This window comes from Papio anubis, chromosome 10 (genome assembly GCF_008728515.1).
Source record: "Papio anubis isolate 15944 chromosome 10, Panubis1.0, whole genome shotgun sequence".
NCBI classification, from domain to species: domain Eukaryota; kingdom Metazoa; phylum Chordata; class Mammalia; order Primates; family Cercopithecidae; genus Papio; species Papio anubis.
This window is the reverse complement of record NC_044985.1, coordinates 122,716,470-122,738,938: the sequence shown is the minus strand read 5'-3', so window position 1 is coordinate 122,738,938 and position 22,469 is coordinate 122,716,470. Positions and strand designations below refer to the sequence as shown.

General features: G+C 49.9%; 1 protein-coding gene across 2 annotated transcripts in view; it reads right to left on the bottom strand.

Annotated features, from left to right (window-relative positions):
- TWIST2 (twist family bHLH transcription factor 2) overlaps positions 1 to 22,469 on the bottom strand; it is a 58,915-nt gene that overhangs the window by 15,552 nt on the left and 20,894 nt on the right. Inside the window, exon 2 of one of the 2 annotated variants that reach the window (XM_021924220.2) lies at positions 11,807 to 17,029. The exons of the other annotated variant lie outside the window; for it this stretch is intronic. The gene's annotated coding sequence lies outside the window, so the exon portion shown is untranslated. Of the gene's footprint in view, positions 1 to 11,806; positions 17,030 to 22,469 lie in introns of those variants that run through there. 2 annotated transcript variants of the gene reach the window in all.

Sequence of the window (22,469 nt, the reverse complement as noted above, 5' to 3'; positions counted from 1 at the left end):
GAGAAACACATCATATTAAGAAACCAACTAGCAAACACTAAGTGTTGACGACTTTGCCTCAGTTAAGGTAAAATCAGCTAGTGGAGGCCTGTAGTGGTGACTGAAAAAAACATATTAGAAGGCCGAGTGCGGCGGCTCACCCCTGTAATCCTAGCACTTTGGGAGGCTGAGGCAGGCGGATTCCTTGATTTCAGGAGTTCAAGACCAGCCTGGGCAACACAGTGTAACCCTGTCTCTACTAAAATACAAAAAACTAGCTGGGCGAGGTGGCGGCACCTGCAGATCTAGCTACTGGGGGGCTGAGGCAGGAGAATTGCTTGAATCTGGGAGGCAGAGGTTGCAGTGAGCCGAGATCGTGCCACTGTACTGTACTGCAGCCTGGGTGACAAAGCAAGACTCCACCTAAAAAAAAAAAAAAAAAAAAAAAAAACCCACACACACAAAACAAAACAGACAAACAAACAAAAAGGCATATTAGAGGGAAAAAGTAAATTTCAGGGGCAGGACAGGGTGAGTGAACAGCCCAGGCTGGACAGGTGACTGGGGAAGGTCCTGGTTGGTGACTGGCGAAGCACCTGTGTGTCTTCTCCTCACGTGTAACACGTGGCGCAGCGCACATGCACCCGGGCCATGGCCCCCTCCTCATGCCACTCTGCATTTCCACCTGGACCTCTGTTTCTCTCTGTCCTGAGGCGTGTGGGCTCTCAGGTGTCTGTGTTCCACCGTGGGGTTAGCCGGAGTCTCATCGACTGAGTCCTGGGGGAGGACTCACCCTTCTGCTGGTTGCCCGGCTCAGCCCATGTAGAGTCAGGGACTCAACGGCAGGTGGGAGCGGCTGCTGCAGGCGGGTCCAGTCCACACACCCGCACATAACAGAACACAGAACCCGCATGGCTCAGCAGCAAGCGCGAGCTGAAGAGGAAGGGATGAGTGGTCAGCGGCTCCACGGACAAGCTCCAGGGCTAAATTTCAGTGGTCCCGCTTGGGGTCCCGTCTTGGGCAGGTGCATAAATACAGCTTGTCCTGCAGAGCCCAATATCCTCCCACACTCAGTGGCTGCTCATTCACACAGAAAGACATCCCCGCGGACTCCGCAGACCCAGTGCTTGGGTCTCTAGGGGCAAACAGAGGAAGGCAGTGAGGCAGCAGAGACACGGAGAACAGCAGGGCTTTTGGACTCAAGCCTGGAAAATGTGCAGGCCTCTGTCTTCCCAGCTTCCAGCTCCCCAGAGTGAGGGTGCTGTCAGCCAGCCGAGGCTGACCCCTGACCCTCGAACCTCCATGCTTTCTTGTCGTGAGGCCCCCACCTGCCTTTCAGGACCTCGGCCTCCTCCTGGGGGAAGCCGTTCCCCTGTTTGCATGCCTCCTAGATCTGCCAGGGGAAGGATGTTTGCCAGACTCTCCTCTCACCCTCCAGCTCCCCCTACACTGAAACACAGGCACGTGGGAGCCCGCAGGCCTCAGGACAGCACAGAGAGACACACAAGTCCAGGCCGAAATGCAGACCAGCACAAGGAAAGGTCCACGCCAGCCAATCCCCAGGTTCCTTTTGAGGAGACACACAGGTGCTTGGCCAATCATCAGCCATGACCAGTGATATCTCCACCGGGTGCAGTGAGGGCACGGGGCCCAGAGGCCGTTGACAAGCACAGCTCTGCCCTCCACTGAGAGAGGTTTACCAGGAGTCCCACTGCTCCCGATAGGGTCAAGGTGGCCTCGACGATCCTAAGAGCACCTGGAGCTGGGGACGGCTCTGGAAAACGTGTTGGAGATCTCCTGCATCAGATTCGAACAAAAGGCTGCAATTCCTGACATTTCATTTTTGAGATCAGACTGTGAATGCCATGATCCACAAATCTAATCAGCGTCCTCCTTCTAAAAGTGGCGTGAACTGCAGAACTGAGAGCCGGGCCGCGCCGAACCTCGGGGGATCCGAGAACGGCAGTGAAAGTGCACGGATTCTTACCAGCCCACGAATAGCCGGCAAGGTCCCGGGGTGCAGGTGAGAACGCGCCGTGGCATCTGAGAACTTGAAGGAGTCAAGTGTCTCAGTGCTGTTTGTGATGACGGTGGGTGGAACAACTTCAGCCCGGGAAGGGCAGACCCTGGGAGAACAGATCCCCCACAGCCTTCTCAGGCTGTCTTTGATGTGAGAGCTTAGAGACTAATCCCCCTGCCCCAGAAGACTCGCAGCCTCAAGGATCAAGTAAAGAGATACAGAAATATACTCATGATTACTCAATTTTTAAAAATTCGACACTCCTGCAATAAAACCCCATGTTTATAAACTGTAGCATGTTCCAACAAGTCTTATGGCATTTGTTTTTATTTTCACCGTGTTTTTGAATATTCTGTATTTTCCTAAACGGTGAATTTTTTCTCCAGAACTAGCAAATGACATGAATGAGAGTTAGCCACACACGTGCACACACATTTCTGGTCATGCTTCTGGAACAAAAATCCTAAGTGGGGAAGGTTCACCTGGATTGTGGCTACAGAATGCGTTCCCTCTTTTTTACAAGCCTGGTGCAATCGCGAGCTCTCAGTGGCCATCTCCTAAGCTGAGGACGCCTTCATACCTGATGGGGAGGTGCCGGACTTTCGCCCAGGCTCTGGAGGGTGCCTGCCCTGCCCAGGCCGGGGTGAGCTCTTGCTGTGCCGGTCCTGCACAGAGCGGCAGTCAGCGTCTGTGGGGATACAGCCTGGAGTGGCCACAAGCATGGCAGGTGGCCTGGCTGACCCCAGCCCAATGGGCTCCTGACATCCCTGGTGCTGTCACCTCCCTGGCCGTGTGCAAAGGCCAGTGCAGGACTTTGCTCTGGATGTTCCACTGCCCCAGGTGAATCTCACTTTCCAGGGATGTCTTTAAGAATGTATCCTCCATGCAGCTCTCCTTGAAAACTAAGCGCTGGGAGCAGGCTCCCCTTGGCGCATTTGCCCTCCCTGGGACCTCTGGGAAAGCACAGGCCGGGCTGGGCAGCCTCCACCCAGGCAGCACTTCTCTCCAGCAAGCCGGGCGCCCTCGCCGACAGGTGGGTTCTTGCACTTACATATCATCCTTGGCAATCCATTTCTCATCTACAAAATGGGCTGGTACTACCTGCCCTGCAAGGGGGAGAACATGGAGCAGGTGCTCACTTCATGTTAAGAAATCTGTAATGAACGCACTGAGTATCAGAGCATCAGCGCAGTCATTTACAAATGCGGCCACCAGCCTGTGAGGGGTGGAATCCCACTCCATGTTACGACTGCACTGGGGCTGTAGAGGACTATTCACTGCAGCTTAGATAACTCAGGTAACTACGAAGGAATATACACAAATATAATTTTCTTTGAGATGAGACAACTCAACAACAAATACCTATCATGCACAGAGTGCGCACGGAGCTCTGCTCCGGACCCAAGAAACACAGGGATGGCCTGGAGAGAGTGTGGGCTCTGGAAGTGCAGGCTGGCAATGACTTTAGGGTCTTTGGTATTTATACACCTGGTGTACACATATTTGTACACACCCACCATTCACATTCTATGTATATATGGTACACATATATATGTGTGTGTGTATATATGCATGTACCATATATACATGCAGATACTCATATACACACACTGCTTCTCTAAGAAGGGCCACCCTTGTCCCAAGTTTGCCTGAGTCATGATTTACTGAGTTCATGGTTTGAGGGTGGAGATTTTACAGTCACATTGTTCCTAACCAGTCCACGATTCACAAGTCAGTGTAATTTGGGGAACTGAATGACAGTCCTATCAAACCTGGCTCTTCTTTTGGGCTGGACTTCTAAGACTGGCTCCAGGAGTCCTCTGTGGGATCCAGGGCTCCAGGGATGGCCACTTCCTACCCTATGATGCCTGCTGCCACTCTGGGAATGTGTGGCTAGGACATGCCTAAGGATGACACTGCAATTTTTTTAAGAGGACATTTACAACCACTTGCGTGTCAAAGAACATTTCCAGTCTCCTCCTCTCTGCTGGAATCAGCCTGGGCAGTCATTTGTGGAATCTTATCTGCACGTGTGACATGCATAGCTGTGTATTTTTCCAAATATTCCCATTTACTTCTTCATGAGTTGCAACAATATTCCTGAGTTTGAAAGCCAGAAATGACTAATTTTAGGTGAAATACAGCACAGCTAAGATCTAGGGAGCCTGAACAGGACTTTGCCGTTATTATGCAAGCTGAGTAGCGAACTGAAGTCTCCAAATGCTTGCTACAATATTTCTGACTAAACCAGGGGCTACGACTCCTTACATAGGAATCATCCTTTCCTTAAACGGCTATTTTTAATGCATGTAATTACCATTTAAACTTCATCTCCACATCCTAGGGTAATTTCTTTTGCTAACACAGACCCCACGAATATACAGAGTGGTGTCAAAGTCGATGTTTATAAGGGAATCCAGCCATCTACTTTCAATCCTTGATCCAGAAATCCACCTCCCTCCTAGGTTGTCTTTAATCAAGCTTTGTCAATAAATAGATGTGATGCAGATGTTCTGTGCAGTTTTAAAGAATTCAGGTTGAATCTGCTTTAAAACAAAGCACTGCCCTGCAATCAAACAAGAAGGATGAAAGTGAATAGAGGCAAGAACACTTCAACAAAGCCTGAAATGGAGACAAGACTCCAAAAACAGGGCAGTAGACCCTGAGCCAAAGATAAGAATTCAAATAGCGCTTAGGCAAAGTGCAAAATGGTTACATCTCTCAACATCCTAACATTTGGGTTACTTGAAAGAAATCTGGGAAATAGAGCCACATTTAGTAAATAACACATGAAGCTACGGTTACAGCTTGGGAACATTTTGTGATTTGTAAAAAACTTGAGTGAAAAGTGCCTTTCGGAACTGAGCTCCTCTCACATGAATTTTAAATGGCCCACCCATTTCACAGGCAAAGTCCACCTGCATAAGGTTTTCAGGACAACACGAGAGGCGGCTGTGGGTTATGAGATGGTTTTCCCGCTCATGTCGGTGCTGTATCAGGCAGAACAAGTTAGGCTTCACGCTGCCACACAGAAGCCCCTGAATCTCAGGAGGTTCATGCAGCAGTCATTTGCTTCTTGCTCATCCAGGTTGGCAGGGACTCTGCTCCACTCAGTCATGAAGGGACTCAGGCTGGTAGAGCCTCCACGGTCTTGAGAACCTGTGGCCTCTTCAGGCACTTGGGGCAGCAGAAGAGACCTGGCATCCTGCACACAGCTTCTTCCGTACGTTAGCCTGGAAGCTCTGCCGAGGCTTCCTCCCAAAGCTCATTGGCTGGAACTAGTCCTATGGTCCTGCCTAACCACAGGGGCTCTGAGGAGCGTGAAGGGAGAGAGTCAACTTTCCAGGGGACCACCGAGTCTGCCTCCAGGGCCAAAGCAAGAGTTTGAAAACAAAGGATTGTCTAAAACAAACAAAAAGTCATTTATAGATGGCATTTGAGGAACTGATAACTTAATTGCACTAATTTCAGCCAAATGCCAGGATTTGATTCCGAAAAATGCCCAGAGCACCAGAATCTGGCCGGAGGAGTGTAAGTCTCATGTGGAAAGAGACGGAGAGAGCGAGATACTGAATGAGCCCAAGAAAAAGCTTAACTGCCCAATATCAACAGAGACAGAGGATTCAATTGGTAATGAGGGAGTCATACTCATTCAGTTACCTTCATGGTCTATTGAGATGATGTGGCGGGGTGGAAGGGAGGAAAGGAGGGTTATTACCGGGCGCCCCTCTGTGTCCTCTTCCTCCTCTAAGAGGAAAGACACCAAGATAGTGTTGGTGGTGTCGCTGGTGTGCAGGCTCCAATGGGCATGAGTACCCCTAGGAGCTCAAATGATAGAGTCAGCACCGGAGTCTCTGCTTCATGGTCCAAGACATTGGTGAAGGTTCCTTTTCTGAACTTGAAAAAGAAAACTCCAAGATGCATGAGTGGATTCGCCTTTCCCCGAAGTCCTCTTGTGGCATCTCTGTCCTGGGTTGCTGCAAATGATTCAAGTGTGTTCTTAGCCATTACTAATGTGCTCACTCCTGCCAACGTTTCGAGGGCTGTCTTGGCCACACGTTGCCTCCTCTTCCTCTTCGCTCTCTTTGGTGGCAGAAGGTTTGGCAATGGCAGCATCATTCAGAATCTCCTCTGGTGGGAAGAGTCTCTTGTTACTGGAAATCTGTGGTGTGAACAGAGCCCCCAACTGCCCAAACACATGGCCCTTCCAACTCTGCGCTCCCACCTGCCCTCCCTCTCCACCCTTCGCTCCACTCAACTCGTAAGAATCAATCACTCACCAAGATGAAGCCTGGAGCCTCAAACCTCCCATGTCCCCGGGACTCCAGACAACACCCAGAAGTGTACTTCCTTAGATTTGGGGTGAGGTGAGCTTGTGTCGGGGAAGGGAATACCACGTACACATGTGCTCATCTTTAAGGCACTAGCAACCCTTATGGCATCTTCTGAGAGGAGATTCGCTTTCTCCCTCATACTGTGTACAAGGGACCAGAGAAGTTTCATAAATGAAACTTTTAGCAAACCAAAATTTTGGATGCAGAAACAAGCCACTTCTCCCTGAAATAGTCTACCCTCGGTTGCAGGTACTTGAACTGCTGAGTTGCAAACACAATTAACGCTAAGAAGAGCTCTGCCCTGGGGTTTTTGGTGCTTCAGAAGATAATGTTCTCTCCCTGCAGCCTGGGACTCAGAGCCCAGTAGAGGATCAGGCAGTCATCGTGGGAGCTGTTCTGTTGTTTGTAGAACAAAGTTCACGATGCATTTTATATCTTAGTGAGTAAATCATCAGTAATGTGTTTTTTGTTTTTTGGGTTTTTTTTTTTTTTTTGAGATGGAGTCTTGCTCTGTCACCCAGGCTGGAGTGCAATGGCACAATCTCGACTCACTGCAACCTCCACCTCCCAGGTTCAAGCGATTCTCCTGCCTTAGTCTCCTGAGTAGCTGGGATTACAGGCGCCTGCCACCATGCCCAGCTAATTTTTGTATTTTTAGTAGAGACAGGTTTTCACCATGTTGTCCAGGACTCAGTACAGCCCCTGGGCCTTCTCTGGGGGGTACAGACTGGAGCTGGTGAGCTCCATGCTTCAAACATCTCAAAGTGCTGGAATTACAGGTGTGAGCCACCACGCCTGGCCAGTAACATGATTTTAAAGCTAAGATTACAAATATACCTTAAAATGTATAAAACCCATTGGTTCCCTTTAAGATGTGATCCCGATGAGCCTTCCAGTAATACTCCCTTAATCTCCCCAGGGCTAGTCAAAGTGTTTATAATGTGGCTTGCAGGACTCTTGGGGCTGCTGATGGTGAATTTGTACCATCACTCTCAGTAGCACCCGGAACCTCTCTGCTAACAGGCACCAAACACCCACAAGACACTGGTAAGGTGCAGTGTCTAGGACATAAGGTGCAGTGTCACAGACATCTTCTGTGTGCTATGGCTGATACAATAGACATCAAGGACAATAGATAGCCAGCAAGAAATAGCAGACTCATCAATGTACATTTCTGGGCTGATTCTTCCGTTGGTCAAATGTGCACTGTAAAGCCACAAAAGGCCAGTTTTTCTTTTTCCACCGCTTTGCCTGGACTAAGTGAAGCAAGCTGAGTCAGGCAGCATGACGGCTTTGGCCAGGTACCGTGTGGCACTAGAGGAGAGAGGGAAGACTGACCACCATCCAGGGGAGCCAGGCCCTCCAGCCCACAAGCGAGGCGGGGCGGGAATCAGGGTTCCGCTGGGAAGACTCAGCCACGGGGACCCTGAGAGGGAGGGGGCACTGCATGTCCATAGTGGTGCAGCCTCCCCGCGTCTGCACAACCTGGGAGGGCACTGAGGTCTGAGAGGTATGAGAAGGTGAAGAAGCTCCTAACGGACCAGGGCTGACCCCCACCCCCTCCAGGCTTCTCAGGAGAAACGTGTCTCCGCGAGCACGTGGACATTCTCTTCCATGGGGGGGACGCTCCACTGATGCCCCCTGGCCTCCTCTGCCCCTTACCCACACCACTCAGGGGAGCTGGAGTGACCTGCGGACTGGTGGGTTTGGGAACAGTCAACTGGGTGAGCGCAGCTCAGCCCTGGAACCTTCCTCTGGAGCAGTGAGCCGGCCCCGGGGAGCAGGCACTTCCTGGCCACGCTTCCGGAAGGCTCCCTGTGCTCCTGACCTGGGGGAGGCCTGTGGGGTACATTTTTGCCAGCACTGGGGGCTGGGTCTGCTGGACCGTGGGACGGCAGCAGCCGGACCCCTCATCTGAGCCGTTCTCCATGATACAGCGATGTTCCGTGGGTCTCGCCTCTGCTGCCTGCCCCAGCCCCCCGGCAGGTGTGAAGGTGCCGTTCTCACCTCGCCTGCCCAGTCCGGTGGCCTGCGGGCGGCAACCACACCCTTGAATGTGCCATGAATCAGACCATGCCTAGACTCTTGTTCTGGGGCTTAAACCTGGACATCTGCGACATGGCCAGAGAGGGGAGGGGGAGAAGCCCTACATAGAGAAGAGCCCCAGATTGAGAACATGCCCGTGGCATGAGGCCACTCACATGGGAAGCGGCCCAGGCCCAGTGAGGCCTTCAGCCTCACCTGTGCCACTTGCTGTCTGGGGACCTTGGCCTGGTCTTGGCCTTGCTGGGCCCTCAATTCTCCAGGTGAAGGTGGGGAGCGCTGACTCAGTCTTGCGATCCCACGCCCAGGAGCCTTGGGATCCCTGGGGCAGACTTGGCAGCCTACTGGCACTTGAGCCCAGGCACAGTTGGCAGTCAATGACCCTGTCTCAAAGAACTGGCTTGTAGGTGCTGGCCCTGTTATTCCCAGAAGATGTTCAGCTGCGTGGGCACTCGCAGCGCCTTCTGTGGAGCGGCTGAACTTCGTGGATGGATTTCCGAACGGAGGAAGGCTGGAATAATTCGGATTAACCCTAGGGGAATTTGGATTAACCCCAGGGAAAAGGCCAATCACATTTAATGCAGAGGAGAGTGAAGGACGGAAACCACAACGCTGCTCACGGCTCTGGCTTCGCACAGCGACTCTGATCGGCCATCAATTACTGAAGCCTTGCAGATGCAGAAGGAGAGAAAAGCCACAGTTATGTGCATCTTACAGCTGGGAAACCAGCAACAACATAACCCTGTCAGCTTTTCATTCCTGAAAACCGCCTCCCTCTCCGCAAGGCACGGAATCAACATGGTCTTCCCCAGGGTGCTCTCAGGATCCTTGGAGCTGGGAATTCTTCTTACTCAACTCCCTCCGTGTGCTCAGAGCCCCTTCCTGGCCAGGCTTCTAGAAAATTCTTCTGCTCAAATGCTAAGTGTTTTCCCTGATCTGTCTTCAAAATCCCCATCCTTCTCCTTCTATTGGAATTAAAGGATAGGGAGTGATAAGGCTGGGCTTGGGCCATCTCCATCTCACTCTGCAGCTCTGGCGTCTCCTGTCACTTCTCCCCTCGCTTTCTGTTTTTTCCTCTCCTTATTTTTCCTGTTTAATGTCAAGCGAGCCAGCTCAGCTCCTCAGAGACGACCGGCTACAGCGGCAAGCGCGAGTGGATTTTAAATCAGCAGAGAATTTTTTAAATGAGCAGTGTGGTGAACGGAGCCCATCTGCAGCCCTGTGGGGCCCTGGCCGGCTCCCACGGTGTTCGTGGATCCCGCACGTCTCCACGAGGATAAACAGTCCACGTGGGGCGACTGCCTGGGAGGAGGAACTGTCGCCAGCCCAATCCCGGTAATAAAACAAGAGTCACGTAAACACCGCGGCTGTCCTCCAAGGAACTTCAAGCACTACCCAAGTAAATAAAAAAGCAGAAAATGGAGGTTCAGAAACGCAAAGGCCCTACTCAGGTTTCTAGAAGAATTCACAGAAAAACAGAACCTAGAGGAGAAAGAATCATAGAAGAAACATTCGTGTCCATCTGTCCCCTAAACTGGAGGGAACGATGTCAACAGCTGACCTCAAATCGGAAGGGGCTCAGACATCTGCACCCTGGACCACATCTCCTGGGGGGCACACCTGGACCACGTTCACCTGCCCCTCAGCTCTGACTGCCCCAGCTTCCAGGAGAGCAACCCAGACGCATCCTTTGATTTTGTTAAAGGAAGCTTTGATCGTGGAGGACTTTTAAAATCGAGATATCACTTCCCAGGATTCCAAGCAGATAGGCTCCCAGGAAGTTCCCTCATTATGGGACAAAAGGAATCTGTAAGTTACAAACACATTTGCTCCTTTCAAGAAGGAGTTTTCCCCATGAATTTAAGTGTTTTTACAGATCATTAACTACTGGTCTGGAAGGCAGGGCACTAAGGCAATCTAAGCTGGAGTGTGAGTCGGTGCTGCCTCGGAGGCCAATCGGAGTCGAGGTGAAGAGGCTCAAATGATCCTAACATGAGTCAGTGTTACCCCAAATTAAATTTACACATGCTTCTCCAGAGCTGTCTGTTTTGTAAGGCAGGGCACCCTGGCACAGCACGGGACACAAGGCGTTTGCATTTCTGTCCAGGCTGCAGTCTAAAAGTGGAAAAAAGTACTGATCTGTTTTCCAGCCACCACCCTATTGAATGGTCTCAGAGGTTTTGGGTCCAGTTAACACAGGTGGGCACTGGATGGGCTGGAAAGAGGCCGGGGACTCCCACGCTCTCAGGAAGCACAGGGCAGTGCACCGTGCAGACAGCAGACTTCAGGCTCAGGAGACCTAGGCTGCCGCTGGGAGAGGAGGGAAAAGAGCCCCCCAGGGAAGAGGAGGCGAGTGGGGCTTGATGTATGAACAGGGACCTGCAAGCCAGAGGCCCAGGGTTAAATCTGACTTACCATGTGCCCCTAAACAAGACAATGAGAGACACACACAGAGAGAGAGAGAGAGAGAGAAACAGAGTCAGGCAGACAGACAGGGACACAGAGACAGACACACAGAGAGACACAGACAGAGGAAGAGAGACAGACAGGAAGAGGAAAACCAGGCAGTCCCTTCATGGAGTGGCTGTGATGCCCACGGGCTCTCATGGATGGAAAACCCAGGCACACAGCAGGTGGCACCTTCTCCTCCCTAAAGCCCTCGTCATGTCCAGTGTTCCCATCTGAAGGCCAAGTGGCTCCTCCGGATGGCATTTCCTTATGTAGGGATGTATAGATGCAGCATTCCCGCTGGGACTTGGGCTGTGCAGGACCGCAGACGTGAGAGACGCTCAAGAGAGGCCGAGATGGGGATGCAGACAGCTCAGACCCAGGACACCAGCCCAGCCCAGCCAGAACTAATGCTGGCACTAATACCAACACTAATGCTAATAAATACTAACTAATACTAATAAATCCTAACACCAACACTAACACTAATATTAACAAATACTAACACCAACATTAATACCAACACTAACACTAATAGATACTAACACTAATACTCACACTAACACTAATACTAATACTGACACTAACACTAACACTAATACTAACACTAACACTGACACTAATAAATAGTAACTAATACTAATAAATACTAACACTAACACTGACGCTAATGCTAATAAATATTAACACCAACACTATCACTAATACTAATAAATACTGACACTAATACTAATACTAACAGTAACACTAATACTAATAAATACTAACACTAACAGTAACACTAATACTAATAAATACTAACACCAACACTAATATCAATAAATACCAACACTAACACTAATACTAACAAATACTAACACTAATACTAACAGTAACGCTAATATAAATACTAACACTAATGCTAATACCAACAGATACTAACACTAACACTAATACTAATACTAACACTAATACAAATAATAAATACTAACACTAACACTAATACTAATACTAACACGAATACAAATAATAAATACTAACACTAATATCAAAACTAACACCAACACTAATACTAACACTAACACTCACACTAAATAATGCCCTACAATGTTGGCAGCCCAGAGCCCTGTGGAGGCCCCTGTCTGCCTGCAGGGCAAGCACTCTCCATAGGGAATTCATTCCCCCTGGGTTTTGAGCCATGCCCTAGCTGACAGTCGTAGCAGGTCCTCTACTTAAACTATCTCTGCCTCTCCCTCTGTGCAGAATGCTGTCTGCACCTCTGAGTGCTGGTCAGTGCTACCTCCTCTAGGAAGCCCTCCCTGACCACATCACACCAGGACAGCCAATCATGCCCTTCTGCAGGTCCAGGGAACTTCCCACAGGTACTGCCTGCATGGAGCAAGATCTGGCAGGGCTGTCCATGTCCACAACCCAACAGCTGGTGCTTGACCCAGGACAGCCAGGGGATCCTGCTAACCACTAACTTGACACTAGATCCCTGGTTTCTGAGCAAGTGATTTGCATCACATGCCTTCCTAGCTGGGCATGTCAGAATAAGGGGTGGGTAGCTGAGCAGAGCAAGGAAGGAGCATTTTAGGAAACTCCACGAGTGACTCTAGGAGTGGTGGGTGTGGCCTAGTGGCCAGGTAGTCCCGGCTGGAGGGAGCTGTGCATTTGCTGGACAGAATGACCACATGACCCAACAGGTAGAATGAGAAGCTTTGGGAGTGAAAGGGGCTCTATTAATAATCATGATTGGAGAACAAGAGGAAACCGGAACAGTCGTGGGCTGATGAGGAGGAACTGTCACCTTTTCAAGAGGTCATCCACTTCTGATGTTCTACCCCCACCTCCACTCAGCCCAGCAGAGCCCTGATTATTGGTCTCATCAAGAAGGTACTGACTCCAAGCCTCTCTAAGACACATGAGTCTAGGTAAGGTAAGGTCAGAGCCCCACCAGGAGGGGCTCACAGTCTCAGAGGGGACAGAGTCAGGAAGGCTATGTGTCCACCCAGGACAGCCGAGACAACCTCAGTCAGCTTGCCTTTTGTGCTTGCTGGATTATTCTCTGTATAAAGCATACATGCGATGTGATACCATACAATTAGAATTTTTTAAAACTATGGTCTCACTTTTTATCCTTGGGTGTTTGAGCCTTCTGCACGATTACATGCCCTCACTTGGTATGTTTAATTATCTGAGTTCTTACCGCAGGCTCCAACATTAACACTTAAAGAAATATTAGAGCAAAGTCAACTCCTGAAGGTGGAGGGCTATCAAGAGAGAACACACTGAGTTTCCAGCTGAGAGCACGGACCCCCCACTGCTGGGGCAGCCTCCTCTCCTCTTCACTCAATTTGTCCCCATGGTCGCAGATGGCTATTAGAGCCTGTGTTTCAGAATTAAATCTGTGCATTGCTACTGTTTTCAGAGAAAGGTTTGTGTTCTGCGTCACCTCCTGGAGGAATAAACTCCAGGTTAACATGAGGAGCACAACTTCACCGGGGAAAAAGATCAACGGGGGCTGCTATCTGCACCATGCGGGAGCCCTACAGCGAGCGGTGAGAGGTGACCCGCATCCCCGCAGGCTGGCCTCTGACAGTCACCAGGGCCCAGGATGCCGAACAGGTCTGCAGATTCCCATGGCCTTAATAAGCTCTGGAGGTCCCGCTGCGCTAGGGTGAGGAGCCGACTTCTTCTTTTTCTCATGACGCTCTGGCGTTTACACTCTCTGGTGGCCATTTAACTCTAGATTAGAAAACTGTAGGAAAAAGTAAAGTGTAACAATAACTCTGAAAGGCAAGAGTGGGTTGCCTGCAAGCCAGACCCAGATAAGTGAGCCTTGGGGTGGCTGATGTCCTGGGCCCCCACTGGTGGCACAGAGATCCAGGGGTTAACTATTGAATTGCTGGTGCATGGACGGGGAGGGGTACAACAGGGGAGAGGGCCACCATGGGAGCAGTTTACCAACTAATAGAGAACATCAGCCTTTAACAACCTCCTGGGCTGTTCTTGGGTAGACCTGCACAAAACCAGTCTCCAGGTAATTCCTTTTGGGAATTATGCTCTGCATAATCCACCATCTTCATGGCCATTGTCTCCTTTACCCTGTACCTGAATAGGACAAGCATCATGGTCGTTTCTGAGCTCTCCACGGTTCCATTTCATTCCATTTTCTGCCTGGCCCCCAGTGCACCCAGTAACTTGAGTATTAAAATTCTGGATTACAGTCCCTGGCAGTGCAAAACCTCTCTCCTCATTTTTCTTTTTCATAAGTTTCTTGGGCATGTTTGCTGTCTTAGTCTTCCAGGTGCACCTGAGAATAATTTTGTTAAATTAAACATGTCATTAAATATATAAATTAAATTGTAAAAGAAATGATATGTTCACAGTAATATGTATTTCCAAACAGAGTCCAAATAAATAAAACTTCTCATTCAAAAAATATTCTATTGGACTCTCTAGCTAAGAGATTTTTCTTCATAAAAGTCCTCCATATTTCTCACTAAACATATATAAGGTATCTCACAAGCATAAATATTTTTGTTTGTGTGAATGACATCTTTTTGTTTCATTATGTGATTGAAATGCTTATTGCTAGTGTGTGAGAGTGCTTGTGAAAAATTATCTTCACTTAGCAATTGCCTTCAGTCTAAATTGTTTCATTTGTTCTAAAGATTTTCAAATGATTTCTTTTTTTTTTTTGATATGGGGTAGAGACTGTATCATTTGTAACATTTGTAGATGTCTAACATTTGTAGATGTCCTGGTAGACAGCTGTATCATCTAAAAATGTTAATATTTTTATCTTCCGCTTGCGAATAGCCCTATCTCTACTTCTTTTCTTTTTCGTGATCCATATAGAATCATTGTTTTTAGTTTGAGACAATGTTACAAAAGAGTATACTGGCGGGAGTCCTGCTGACTTTTATACAAAAGACTTGAGCACTACATAGGCTTTTTGTGGCTGTTCTTTTGAGGTGGAGTCTTGCTCTGTCTCCCAGGCTGGAGTGCAGTGGTACGATCTCAGCTCACTGCAACCTCCACCTCCTGGGCTCAAGCAATTCTCCTGTGTCAGCCTCCTGAGTAGCTGGGACCACAGGTGAGCGCCACCGTGCCCAGCTAATTTTTTGTATTTTTAGTAGAGACGGGGTCTCAGCATGTTGGCCAGGCTAGTCTCGAACTCCTGACCTCAGGTGATCCACTGAAGGTAAGGAAGAATCTCTTTATGATAGCTTATTGAGATTTTAAACATCAGAAAGGGAGGTTTTAATAACAGAAATATGTTAAATTTTTCTCAGATGCATTTTAGTATCTCTTGAATCGATTCCCTTTATTTCCCTTTTTTGACTATAGATGTGCTTAATTGCATAAATGAATTCAAGAATCTGAACAATTTGAATGCTTTTGACACATACTGCCAAAGCGTGTCAAAAACCTTTCATAGGCATCTGAATGCCCTGATATTCCACAAATACACCCACCTTCTTCACAGCGTCCTATTCTTTTGGCATATTGCTAAGTGTACTTTTCTTATAATTTACCTAGAATTTAATCTAAGCTCCTACTGAGAGACAATTTCTCCTATCCCTGACAGCTTTTGGTAGATACCACGACAGATGCTCTGGGAGGCTTCCTCATCTTTATTTTTTCTAATCTAGCTGCCGCCATGTTGGGGACTGTCCCCAAAGGCAGGATTTTGTCTCTGCCATCACTGCACCCTCGGCCTGACACAGCAGTGGGCTTAATAACTGAGTGGACAGCCCTAGAAAGCAGAAGGCATTTACCCAGACAGGGAGCACTTGGAGCCTGCAGTTTCTTGTGGGGCCAGTTCAGGAGACACTTTGTAGTCATCTTTCCCCCTAGGTTTTACTCTTCCTAATTTCAAACTCCTTAGGAGTAAAGACAGTTCTGAGCTGCTGAGAGTCCCCTAGTGCCCACTGCAGAGGCTGCCTGGGTGCCTGACATGATTTCACTCTAGTGGGGTTCAGCTGTCCCCAAATTTCCCGAGTGGCTGTGTGGCCATCCGCCCTCCGCCCACACCCACCCAACAGGGCAGTGACCAGTGCACTAGGAGGATTTCTGACAAGCACAGCTCACTGCAACACAGATCTCCTTTCTACCAGGGTCCTCCACATCCACTGCTAGTGGGGTGAGGATGTGAACCCTGGCCGGGGCCTCGGGGTCCCCCACCCTCCCTGCACCCTGGCGCCTCCTCCAGCCCTGCTGGATAGTGGAGCCCCACGAGCCGCAGGCTCCCTCACCCGATTTATTTTTTCTCTATTGCATCAGAATCTTCTGAAGTAAACTTTCACTCGGGACAGAGCTGTGCTATTCCAGGGGTCTTTGCCAAGGATCTGTGAGGTAACCTTTCCATCTATTTATTTGTCTTTTTGGAACTTGGGGACAGGGGAGAAATGCGAAGAGACCCATGACCCCCAGAAACTCGGCCGAGTGACTGACATCATGGGAATTTGTCTGGCCTGATTTACGGCATTCCCGTGACCCCGGTCAGGGAGCTGAAGTTCACGGCACTTTCTTGGCTCCCATCTGTTCGTAAACGTCCAGCCCACTGGAAGCCAACCTCTGTTACAAGGTGATGTGCAAGTCTGCATAGCTTCCCAACAAAGCAAACCGATGCCAGTACGTGAAAAACAAAGTCACAGAGGATACACCCTTTATTGGGATGCTTGACCAGCGTCACATGGACTTCTAAATTTCCTTTTCTTTGATCTTTCGGCTGAATCCATTTTCTGCCAGAGAGGAAGCTGCTGGAAGCTCAGTGACAAGTCTGACCCAGCGGGCAGCACTGTTGGAGGAGTCTCGGAAGAGGCCGCTTTCTTCTCGGAGAAGACCCGCAGCTGCACCTTCTGTCTCATCTGTGGTCAGGGCTCCTTAAAGGGCTGAGTGTCCACCATGTATCACCCCAGAGAAAAGAAGGCAGCTGGGTCCACCGCGGCCTCAGACAGTGATGGACTCCAGATGTCCAATCTCTTCCGCCAGGGCTTGCCCAGTTGGGTCAAACCATTTAAGAGATGGGAAAGCTAATGAATGAATGTATTTCGTATTTTCTGCATTGTGTCCTGAGTCTTCTGGTAGCAGGAGAAAAATAAATCCTTCCAGCTGTGCCTGCTCTGCTGTCCTTCCAAACTCTGCAACCAGCTTCCTCCTTGGTCAACTTCATTGGTTTTGTTCTGTGCACTCTGTATGAAGTCATCAACAGAGTCTGGAAGAGGACACATGTTCCACAAGGAAGGGGCCAGTGAGGCAGAGAGAGAGGCACCAAAACATAGAACCTCACCCCTGAGAACTCACTTGCACGTGAAGGACAAATCAGGTACCCTGTGGTTTGTACCTCTCCTACCTGGGAGCAGTGCACACCCTGTGCCATGGGGAGTCAGGCCCCTCTCCTCCTATCACCTGGAATCACAGGTGCACACCCAGGTGCTGTGGGGAGCCCAGGCCCCTCTCCTACCTGAATCACAGGTGCGCACCCAGGTGCTGTGGGGAGCCCAGGCCCCTCTCCACCTGCTGAATACAGGTGCGCACCCGTGGGGAGCCCAGCCTCCTACCTGGGACAGGTGCACACACCCAGGTGCTGTAAGCCCGGCAGACAACTTTCTTCTGCACCTGGAATCCCAGTCACATCCGGCAGAAACTCCTGTAGATTCTCCAAGAAACAAGCAAAGTACCAAGATCTGCATCTTTAGAGAAACTCCTTCAGGCCATTTTCAATGTGCTATGTCCAGTGAACGAATATATGCACTACGTAATATTAAAGATTTTCAGTGGCCAGGAGGTGGGGCTGGTGCAGACTGGCATTCACTAGGGAGAGAGTCGTCCAACCAGGATACAAATCGTTTCAAAAGCTTGTTTTTTTATTGTGGAAGTCCTGGGATAACACAACGTCTCCTGGGCCTGCATCCTTAACCTTTTTTTTCCTACTCCTTTGCAAAAGAAGAGCCTTAAGTAACTAAATTGGACATTTTAAGACCCAATAACATGGAACTAAAGAGAAATGCCGCATGTGAAATTAAGATACCCACAGCAGGAAAGTTGAGTTTTTAAACAAATTAGATTTTCATGTCCTGGATTCTGTAAAGCATGAGGATTGAATAAAAGCATCTGGGCAGCTGTGTTCCCAAGTTGTGTTTCCCTTGAACAGTGATAGCTGCACTTCCCTGAGTCACCAGCCCTGGTCCCCAAATTCTCAGGAGGGTGTGGTCCTCTTCGCACATGGAATCCCATCCCTCATCATTGACAAAGATAATCACCATCCCCTCCGTCAACATCCTGCCTGGGACACAGCTCAGGCCCCTTGTCTTCCAAACAGGCTGCTAACTCCTCTAACACATGAACCCCGTCTCAGAGGTACAGAGCTGCAGGTGACGCTTTTCCTTGATGGAACATGGATCAGCAAGTTTAGAGCAGGCCACCAACCCAGTTTCAAGCTGACGCACAATGACGTCCCCATTCCTAGTCTGGATTTGGAGGCAGGGACGGCAAAGGAGAAGAATCACAGGCCTCCAGCTTCTCCTGAGTGAGACATGAACAAAGGCTTTTTATTATTTTGTTTCTGGTATCGAGATGTTCTGGAAAGTCCCCTCAGCCCCACTCATCAAGCCTCTCCAAGACCAGCGTGACTTTCGGCCCAGCTTTGCTTCTGTCCTCCCCTGGCACCGTGCATTGGGCGCAGGGAGGGTGCTGAGATCCACCTGCCCATTGTGTATTCCTTGTGCACGGTGTGCACCTTCCTGAGAACGTCTCACTCAGCAGGACCCCGTAGTGTCATGCGTGCTCACGCGTGCACATCTCTGCAGCTCCCTTCTACTCCAAAGCCATCCCCCTGTCCACTCCCAACCCCCAGAGCATACCCCAGGCTCTGCGCACCTAATCCTCAATCTAGGCAGGACTCCTCACTCCATTCATTCTCTGCTCAAGCATCATTTCTTCAGATGTCCTTCCCCATCCTCTTGCTTCCTTCTCAGCACCTGTGGTCAGCAACCCCACATCTGCTGTCTTGTGTGTTTCCTGCCTGCCCTCCCTTTCCCTCCCATGGCAAGCTTCATGGTGACAGGAACTGTCTTGACTTCTTCCCCGCCATATCCCAGTCTCTAACGTGGAGCCCAGCACATCAGAGGTGCTCAACAAGTATTTGCTGATTGAACGACAAATCCACCGAAGTGCCACCCCTTGGTCTGGCCTCCCTACTGTGTCCAGGAGAAGGCATCCTTGTCTTCTTTGTTTGCTAACCATTGTTGTACAACAGCTACATGCAGTGTTATGAATGGCGGTCAGTACACCTGTCTCCTTGGCTGGAAGTGGATGATAAGTCCTCCATTGTCTCTTTGGCTGGATGTGGATGTTGACTCTTCCACAGGAGAGACAGATTCTAGTCATCCTTATGTCTCCAGCACCCAGCAGAAGGACTGCAAACAGCCAGGGCTCAGTAAATGTGAGGGCAACACGAAGGACCCTGCAGCTGCCCCAAATACCAGCTGTGCGAAACCATCCGTGGAGTGTGTGTCTCTGGGCTGTATGCCCGTGACCTCCGGACTTTCCATCTGCAGAATGGGAACAACACTGGTCACCTGTCCAGCAAATCGTCCTGGTGCCAGAGGTTTAATGGCACCTGTGCCTGCTCCCTGGCTAGGCCTGTGCCCTACTTCCCCCCATGAGTAGATGCTATGGATTTAATAATTCACAGCTTCAAAAATGCCTGAAAGCTTTTGTGTGAATGATCCTGAAGACTCATATTTGTATCCTATTCAGGGACAATTAACTCCAATTCTTGGAAAAGAAAGAGCATTGCCCTTCCCTGCACAGGACTGGCCAAAATGTTACTAGATCTAAATGCAGACAAACAAAAAGACACTCACAGGACCCAATTTTTGCAAGGGTTTGGACTCAACCTTCTTGAGAATCTGTAAGCATCACTTCCAAGTAGAATGTGCTGGAAGCCGTGGCGTGCACAGGGTGGTGCACCTGAGACCACTCCTCTGGCTTCGCAACCCCCTTACACTGGCCTGGTCCTCATCCTGGACTACAGCCCAGGCCCGCGTCCAGCCCAAATCTCACCCTGGAGCACCACCCCCTTGGGTTAAGGATTACACGTGAGCAACAAGTCTGAGGGCATAAAGTGGCCCAGGACTCTTGGCCAGGGACTGCTGGGCGGGTAGAGCGCATGGGGGCAGGCAGGACCCACCGTGGGACCCCCCCGGCCCAGTAGTCATCTGCCTTCCAGTTAGTACGGCAGAAACATCCCTGGAAATAATTTCATCGTGGTAAAATACACGTGACATAAAATCTACCGTCTTAACGTTTTGAAGTGTAGAGTCCTGTGGCATTAAGGACATTCACGCTGCTGTGCAACCTTCACCACCATCATCTCCAGACCTCTTTTTCCCTTCTCAGACTGAGACTCTGTCCCCACTAAACACGCACTCCCCACTCCTCCCCTCGGCCCCTGACACCCACCGTTCTGCCTTCTGTCACTATGAATCTGACTGCATGAGGGTCCTGGCATAAATGGACTCATATAGTGTTTGTCTGTGACCAGCTTATTTCAGTCAACACCATGTCCTCAGGGTTCATCCATGCTATGGCCCCTGTGGGAAGAGCCGTCCCTTTTAAAGGCCGAATGACGTTCCATCATGTGTGTGTGTGTGGGGGGGATGATGGTGTGTGTATGGGGTGTGTTTGCGTGTGTGGTGTGTGGTGTGTGTGGTGTGGGGCGTGGGGGGGTATGTGTGGGGTGTGGGGTGTCTGGTGTGAGTGTGGTGTGTGTGTGGTGTGTATGTGTGGTGTGTGTGGGGTGTGTGGTTTGTGTGTGGTGTGTGTGGAGTATGTGTGGTTTGTGTGTGGGGTGTGGGGTGTGTGTGTTGGGTGTGTGTGGTGCGTGTGTGATGTGTCATGGATGGGCTGCTACAATGTCGAGGTAATGGAGTGTATGGTGTGTGTGTGGGATTATTAGAAGTGTGGTTTGTGTGTGGGGTGTGGGGTGTGTGTTGGATATATGTGGTATGTGGTTTGTGTGTGTGGTGTGTGTGTGGTGTGGGTGTGGTGTGGGTGTGGGGTGTGGGGTGTGTGGTGTGTGTGTGGTATGGTGGGTGCGGGGTGTGTGTGTGCGGGGGTGTGGAGTGTGTGGTTTGTGTGTGTGGTGTGGGGTGTGTGGTGTGTGTGTGGTGTGCGTGGTGTGGGTGTGTGGTGTATGTGTGGTGGGTGTGGGGTGTGTGTGGGGGTGTGGAGTGTGTGGTTTGTGTGTGTGGTGTGGGATGGTGTGTGTGTGTGGGGGTGTGTGGTGTGTGGGGGGGGTGTTTGGTTTGTGTGTGGAGTGTGTGTGGGGGGTGTGTGGTGTGGGGTGTGTGGAGTGTGTGGGGTGTGGTTTGTGTGTGGGATGTGTGTGGCGGGTGTGTGGTGCGTCTGTGTCACATCACAGTTTATTTGGTCTGCGTTTTGTTTCTGAGGGCCCTCCATACTGTGTTCTATGGCACTGGTCTGCGTTTTGTTTCTGAGGGCCCTCCATACTGTGCTCTATGGCACTGGTTTATGTTCCCACCATCAGTGCTCAATGGTTCCAACTTCTCCACATCCTCACCAACATGTATTTTCTGTGTTTGTTTGTTTTGAGACAGGGTCTCACTCTGTTGCCCAGGCTGGAGTGCAGTGGTGTGCATAGCTCACTGTAACCTCAATCTCCTGGCCTCGAGTGATCCTCCCCGCCTCAGCCTCTCAAGTAGCTAGGATTATAGGCACAGGCCACCACGCCCTGCTATTTGTTTTATTTTCATTTTTGTAGAGACAGCATCTCACTATGTTGCCCAGACTGGCCTCAAACTCTCGGCCTCAAGCAATCCTCCCTCCTCACCTCCCAGAGTGCTGGGACTGCAGGCATGAGCAGGCAACCTCATAGGTGTGAGCTGGGGCCTCTTTCTGGTTGGGTCTGCATTTCTCTGATGGGTAGTGATGTCAAGCATCTTTTCATGTGCTTGCTGGCCATTTGTATATCATCTTTGTAGAAATGTCTATTTAAGGCCTTTGCCTACTTGTATTCAGGCTATCTAATTTTTATTGTTGAATCGTAGGAGTCCTGCATCTCTTCTGGATAGTGCTCTCCTATCACATGGATAATCTGTTCATACTTTCTCCCATTCCACAGATTGTCTTTTCACCATCGTGTTCTTCCACACACAGGAGGTTTGAAGTTTGACATAGTCCCATTTGTCTATTTTTGTTTTCCTTCCCTGTGCCCTGGAAGTTCTATTGAGAGATCCCAGATTGTTCCTTTTGAAAGTATGAAATTCCATCTCCGTGGCAGTAAACAAGCTGCAGTGGCCTGTGCCAGCACTGCTTGTGAAATCCCTTCTTTAAAGTACTCCTCGCCGCACTTGGACATATTTCCCATTCTGTGCAAACAAGTCCACGTTGCTCACTTCGGAAGCGGGCTTTGCAGGAGTCGATGCCTTTCTCTCAGTGGCGTCCTCCCCAGCCTTGTCCTTTGCAAGGAAACCACTTAAACTGCCAAGCATTTGCTGCCCGCACACCTACCCGTGCCATCTGCTGTCTGATGCTGATGCGGATGACACTGTTTCACAGCCCAGCCACCGATGCCAACTGACCCCTCTGAGATGAACTTCCTTCCTCTAGAAAATGCGAGAGAATGCAGG